We start from the raw sequence: 6,288 nt of genomic DNA on the forward strand, positions 1-6,288 counted from the left end.
TGCTACTAAACAATGAATGGGTCAACCAAGAATCAAAGAGGAAGTCACAAAATACATGGAGAAAAAGAAAATGAAAACACAAGGGTCCAAAATCTTTTGGATGTAGCAAAAGGTGTTCCAACAGGGAAGTTTAGAGCAATACAGGTTTACCTCAGAAGCAAGAAAAATCTGAAATAAACAACCTAGCCTTCACATAAAGAAGCTAGAAAAAGAACAAACACAACCCCAAACCAGTAGAAGGGAGGAAATAATAAAGATTAGAGCAGAAATAAAAGAATTAGAAACTAAAAAAAGAAAAACAATAGAACGATCAATGAAACCAGGAGCTGGTTCTTTGAAAAGATAACAAAATTGATAAATTTTTAGCCACATTCATAAAAAGAGAGAGAAAGAGAGAGGATCCAAATAAACAAAATCAGATATGAAAGAGGAGAAATAACAACCAACACCACAGAAATACAATGGATTGTAAAAGAATGTAATGACAAATTATATGCCAACAAATTGGACAACCTAGAAGAAATGCATCAAGTCCCAAATACATATAACCTCACAAAACTGGATCAGGAAGAAATAGAAAATTTGAACAGACCAATTACTGGTAATGAAATTGAATCAGTAATTTAAAAACTCTCAACAAACAAAAGTCCAAGGCCAGATGGCTTCACAGGTAAATTCTACCAAATAGTTAGAGGAGGGTTAATACCTATTCTTCTCAAACTATTCCAAAAAAATAGAAGAGGAAGATAAAGCTTCCAAATTCATTCTATGAGACCAACATTGCCCTGATTCCAAAACCAGATAAAGACATGACAAAAAAAGAGAACTACATGCTAATTTCTATGATGAACATAGATGCAAAAATCCTCAACAAAATACTAGCAAATCGAATCCAACAATACATTTAAAAAAATCATTCACCATGATCAAATGGGATTTATTTCTGCGATGCAAGGGTGGTTCTATATTTGCAAATCAATCAACATGATACATCACATCAACAAGAGAAAGGATAAAAACCATATGATCATTTCAACAGATGCAGAAAAAGCATTTGACAAAGTACAACAACCATTCATGATAAAAACCCTCAACAGGGGTGCCTGGGTGGCTCAGTCAGTTAAGCGGCTGACTCTTATTTCAGCTCAGGTCATGATCTCAGTGTCCTGGGATCAAGCCTTGGGTTGGGTTCCTCACTCAGCGGGGAGTCTGCTTCAGGATTCTCTCTCCCCCTCTCCTTCTGCCTTCTGCCCCTCTGCAACCCCCCTCTAAAATAAGTAAATAAATCTTAAAAAAACAAAAAACAACTCAGCCAATTAGGTTTAGAGGAAACATACCTCAACATAATAAAGCCCATATCTGAAAAACCCACAGTGTATATCATACTCAGTGAGGAAACCTGAGAGCTTTTCCCCCAGTCTCAGGAACAGGACAAGGATGTCCACTCTTACCATTTTTATTCAACATAGTACTGGAAGTCTGAGCCATAGCAATCACAGAAGAAAAATAGATAAAAGGCATCCAAATTGGTAAGGAAGTAGTAAACCTTTCACTATTTGCAGGTAACATGATACTATATATAGAAAACCCTAAAGCCTCCAGCAGAAAACTACTAGAACTGACAAATTCAGTAAGGTTGCAGGATACAAAATCAATATACAGAAATCCATTGCATTTCCATACACTAATAATGAATTAGCAGAAAACAAAATTAAGGAAACCATCCATCTACAATTGCACCAAAAATAATAAAATACCTAGGAACAAACTTCACCAAGGAGGTGAAAGACCTGTACTCTAAAAACTATAAAATGTTGAAAGAAATTGAAGATGACACAAACAAGTGGAAAGATATTCCATGCACATGATTTGGAAGAACAAATACATATATATATTTTTTAAAGATTTTATTTACCTATTTGAGAGAGAAAAAGAGAGTGACAGGGAGCAGAAACTGTGGGGAGGGGCAGAGGGAGAGGGACAAGAATATTGTTAAAATGGGGCGCCTGGGTAGCGCAGTCGTTAAAGCGTCTGCCTTCGGCTCAGGGCGTGATCCCGGCATTCCGGGATCGAGTCCCACATCGGGCTCCTCTGCTGGGAGCCTGCTTCTTCCTCTCTCACTCACCTGCTGTGTTCCCTCTCTCGCTGGCTGTCTCTCTGTCACATAAATAAATAAAATCTTTAAAAAAAAAAAAAAAAGAATATTGTTAAAATGTTTATGTGACCTAAAGCAATCTACACATTTAATCCAATTCCTATCAAAATACCAACAGTATTTTTCACAGAACTAGAACAAATAATCCTTAAATGTGTATGGAATCACAAAAGACCCTGAATAGCCAAAGCAATCTTGAAAAAGAAGAACAAAACTGGTGGTATCACAATTCCAGATTTTAAGACTACAAAGCTGTAGTAATCAAATGGTACGGTACCAGCACAAAAATAGACACATAAATCAATAGAACAGAATTGAGAGCCCAGAAATAAACCCACAATAATATGGTCAACTAATCTTTTTTGTTTTTAAGATTTTATTTATTTATTTGACAGAGAGACAGCCAGCAAGAGAGGGAACCCAAGCACGGGGAGTGGGAGAGGAAGAAGCAGGCTCCCAGCAGAGCAGGGAGCCTGATGCAGGCCTTGATCCCAGGACCCTGGGATCACGGCCTGAGCCAAAGGCAGATGCTTAATGACTGAGCCACCCAGATGCCCCTATGGTCAACTAATCTTCAACAAAGGAGGGAAGAATATGCAGTAGGAAAAAGCTGGTCCCTTCAACAAATGGTGTTGGGAAAACTAGACAGCTACATGCAAAAGAATGAAACCGAGCCACTTTCTTACACCATTCACAAAAGTATATTCAAAATGGATTAAGGACATAAATGTGAGACCTGAAACCATTAAAGTCCAGAAGAGAGCACAGGCAGTAATTTCTCTGACATTGGTGATAGTAACATTTTTCTAAATATAGCTCCTGAGACAAGGAAAACCAAAGTAAAAACAAACTACTGGGACTACATCAAAATAAAAAGCTCTGCACAGCAAAGGAAACAATCAACAAAACTAAAAGACAACCTACTAAATGGGAGAAGATATTTGCAAATGACATATGTGATGAAGAGTTAGTATCCAAAATATATAAAGAACTTATAAAACTCAACACCAAAAACCCCCCAAATAATCCAATTAAAAAAAGGGCAGTAGACATGAACAGACACTCTCCAAAAACATACAGATGGCCAAAAAACACATGAATTTATGCTCTACATCACTAATCATAAGGGAAATGCAAATCAATACCACAATGAAATATTACCTCACACCTGTCAGAATGGCTAAAGTCAAAAACACAAGAAACAAAAAGCACTGGCAAGGATGTGGAGAAAAAAGTACGCTCCTGTACTATTGGTAGGAACACAAACTGGTGCAGCCACTGTGGAAAAGAGTATGGAGGTTCCACAAAAAATTGAAAATAGAATTACCCTATGATCCAGTAATTCCACTACTGAGTATTTACCCAAAGAATAGAAAAACGCAATTCAAAAAGATATATGCACCCCTATGTTTATTGCAGCATTATTTATAATAATCAAATTATGGAAGCAGCCCAGGTGTCCATCCATAGATAAATGGATAAAGAAGAAGTGGTATATATATTTATATCAATATCTGTATCTATGTATGTGACTACCACTCAGCCATAAAAAAGAATGAAATCTTGCCCTTTGCAACAACATGGATGGAGAGTGTAATGTTAAGTGAAACAGGTCAGCCAGAGAAGAACAAATACCATAGGACTTCACTCATATGTGGAATTTAAGAAACAAAACAAACAAGGCTAAAAGATAGAGAAACCAAACAGACTCTGAACTATAGAAAACAAACTGATGGTTATGGGGGGGGGGGCACAGGGATGGGCGAAATAGATGAAAGGGATTAAGAGTACACTTATCATGGTGAGCACTGAGTAATTTATGGAATTGTTGAATCACTATACTGTACACCTGAAACTAATGTAATACTATATGTTAACTGTACTGGAATTAAAATTTTTAAAAAAGTTATCATAATATCAGACCTATAATTTCAGAGAATAAACTGTTCGTTGCCAGAGGGAAAGGGAGTGGGGAAATGGGCAAAATGCATGAAGGGGAGTGGGAGATACAGGCTTTCAATTACGGAATGAATAGTAGTGGGGATAAAAGGTACAGCATAAGCAATATAGTCAACAGTATTAGTTATATGGTGACAGATGGTAGCTACACTTGTGGTGAACATAGCAGAACGTACAGTCTTGTGGAATCACTATGTTGTACGCCCGAAACTAATGTAACATTGTGTCAACTGTATTTCTAAATAAATAAATTAATAATAAAAATAAAGTACAATAGAGAAAGAAAAAAATCCTTTCCCCCACTGAATTGCATCTTTGTGGAGTTTCAGTTTTGTGGAAATTCAGTTTACCATACATGTGTGGGTCTATTTCTGGACTGTATTCTGCCCCACTGATCTACAGCTCTATCTTTATACCAATAACACATTCTCTTGATTACTGTAGCTTTAAAATAAGTTTTAAAATCAGAAAGTCTTAGGCTGCCTGCCTGGCTTATTTGGTGGAGTGAGTTGATCTTGGTGTTATAAATTTGAGCCCCGTGATGGGTGTAGAGATACTTAAAAATAAAATGAGGGGTGCCTGGGTGGCTCAGTCAGTTAAGTGTCTGCTTTCAGCTCAGGTCAAGATCCCAGGATTCTGGGATGGAGCCCCACATCAGAGTCCCTACTCAGCGGGGAGTCTGCTTCTCCCTCTCCCTTTGCCCCTGCTTGCGTGTGCTCTCTTTTTCTCTCTCTCTCTCTGTGCATCAAATAAATAAAATCTTAAAAAGAAATAATAAAATTAAAAAATATTTTAAAAAATTGAATAAAATCAGAAAGTCTTGCAAAACTATGCTTAGTTTTCTAGATTGTTTTGGCTAATCTGTTGTAAAAATCTGTTGCTGTTCCTTTGATTTGGCCATGTTTCCCTGTTTCTTTGTATGTCTAGCTCTCATTTGTTGATATTTAAGCGTTTGAAAAACCCATCAACTTGGCTAAAGATTCTGGAGACCTCTCAAACCTTTCCTTGGGGATGTGTCTTGTCCAGGCTGGTGCACGTAATCTCCCAATTAAAGAGGTTTGCCCGTGTTTCTTCTCAGGAACCCACAATCTCCTTCTCCCCCTAGTGTCTGTCTGCAGTACTGCAGACCCTCTGGTGCTGTAAATGTGGTGGTGCTGACCGTTGTCCTCTGCTCTCCCCAACCTGACATCCAAAACATGCCTGCTTGTTTCCCATCAGCATCTGAGTCAGGCAAGAGAAACCAACCCCTCAGGCAGCCCTCTGAGAAGCCAGAACACTGGATGCACTTTCCATTCTTCTCTTTTCCTCCCCAGGGAGAAGCTGGGAGTCAGGAGTTTTTTGCCGACTTTGATAGCACGTGCTATGCTGGGGAGAGGGTGGGCCTGGGACGGATGAAAGAGAACTTTCCTATCTGCTTCTGGGTGTCTCTTTTTGGCTTTGCACTCACCTGGGATGCTGCAACCTCTTAACTGGTTTCGGGAGCTCTCACAAGGGCAAGTCGGCACCTATGTTATGGTTAAGTCGGTGCCTCCGTGGGGGAATGAGGACCTGAAACTTCCTATTCCACCATTTTGCTGATGTCTCTGCTTTTGTTCTCTTAAACCTGAAAAATAGTTTAAATTTACAGAAAAGTTACAGACTATAATAATGCACTTTCACCTAGATTTGCTAACAATCTATTATTAATATTTTTGCCACATTTGCTTTTTCTGTCATGTAAATGAACGTTACTGTACAGTCAGAGGTTCAATTGAGGACACTGTGTGTTTGACTCTAAATATTTCATGTGTATCCTTTAAGAACAGGTTCATATTTGTCAAATGATGGTAAGACCAACACTCAATACCTCACATTAAAAAAATGATTTTGAATTCGTTGTTTACTACAGAAAGGGTTTTGGGGTTTTTTAAAAGATTTTATTTATATATATATATATTTATTTATTTATTTGAGAGAGAGAGCGCACATACGAGAGACCACAAGGAGGGGGAGAGAGAGAGCACAAGTAGGGGAAGCAGGAGAAGGAGGCTCCTTGCTGAGCAGGGAGCCTGATGGGGCTCGATTCCAGTGCCTTGGGATCAGGACCTGAGCTGAAGGCAGACCCTTGTCCAACTGAGCCACCCAGGAGTCCCTCAGAAAGGGATATTTGTAGGATTTTGGATTGGTAGATTTTC

The 6,288-nt window shown here is 38.5% G+C and overlaps 1 long non-coding RNA gene across 1 annotated transcript in view; it reads right to left on the reverse strand.

Moving 5' to 3' along the window:
- Nucleotides 1–1,258: 1,258 nt before the first annotated feature.
- LOC148110730 (uncharacterized) overlaps nucleotides 1,259–6,288 on the reverse strand; it is a 20,370-nt gene continuing 15,340 nt past the window's right edge. The window contains exons 2-3 of the long non-coding RNA XR_015723776.1: nucleotides 5,562–5,717; nucleotides 1,259–2,179 (exon numbers count right to left, since the gene is read on the reverse strand). This is a non-coding gene — a long non-coding RNA (uncharacterized LOC148110730). The remainder of the gene's footprint in view (nucleotides 2,180–5,561; nucleotides 5,718–6,288) is intronic.

This window comes from Ursus americanus, chromosome 1 (assembly GCF_024610735.1).
Source record: "Ursus americanus isolate L20-20 chromosome 1, mUrsAme1.1.p, whole genome shotgun sequence".
Classification (NCBI taxonomy): domain Eukaryota; kingdom Metazoa; phylum Chordata; class Mammalia; order Carnivora; family Ursidae; genus Ursus; species Ursus americanus.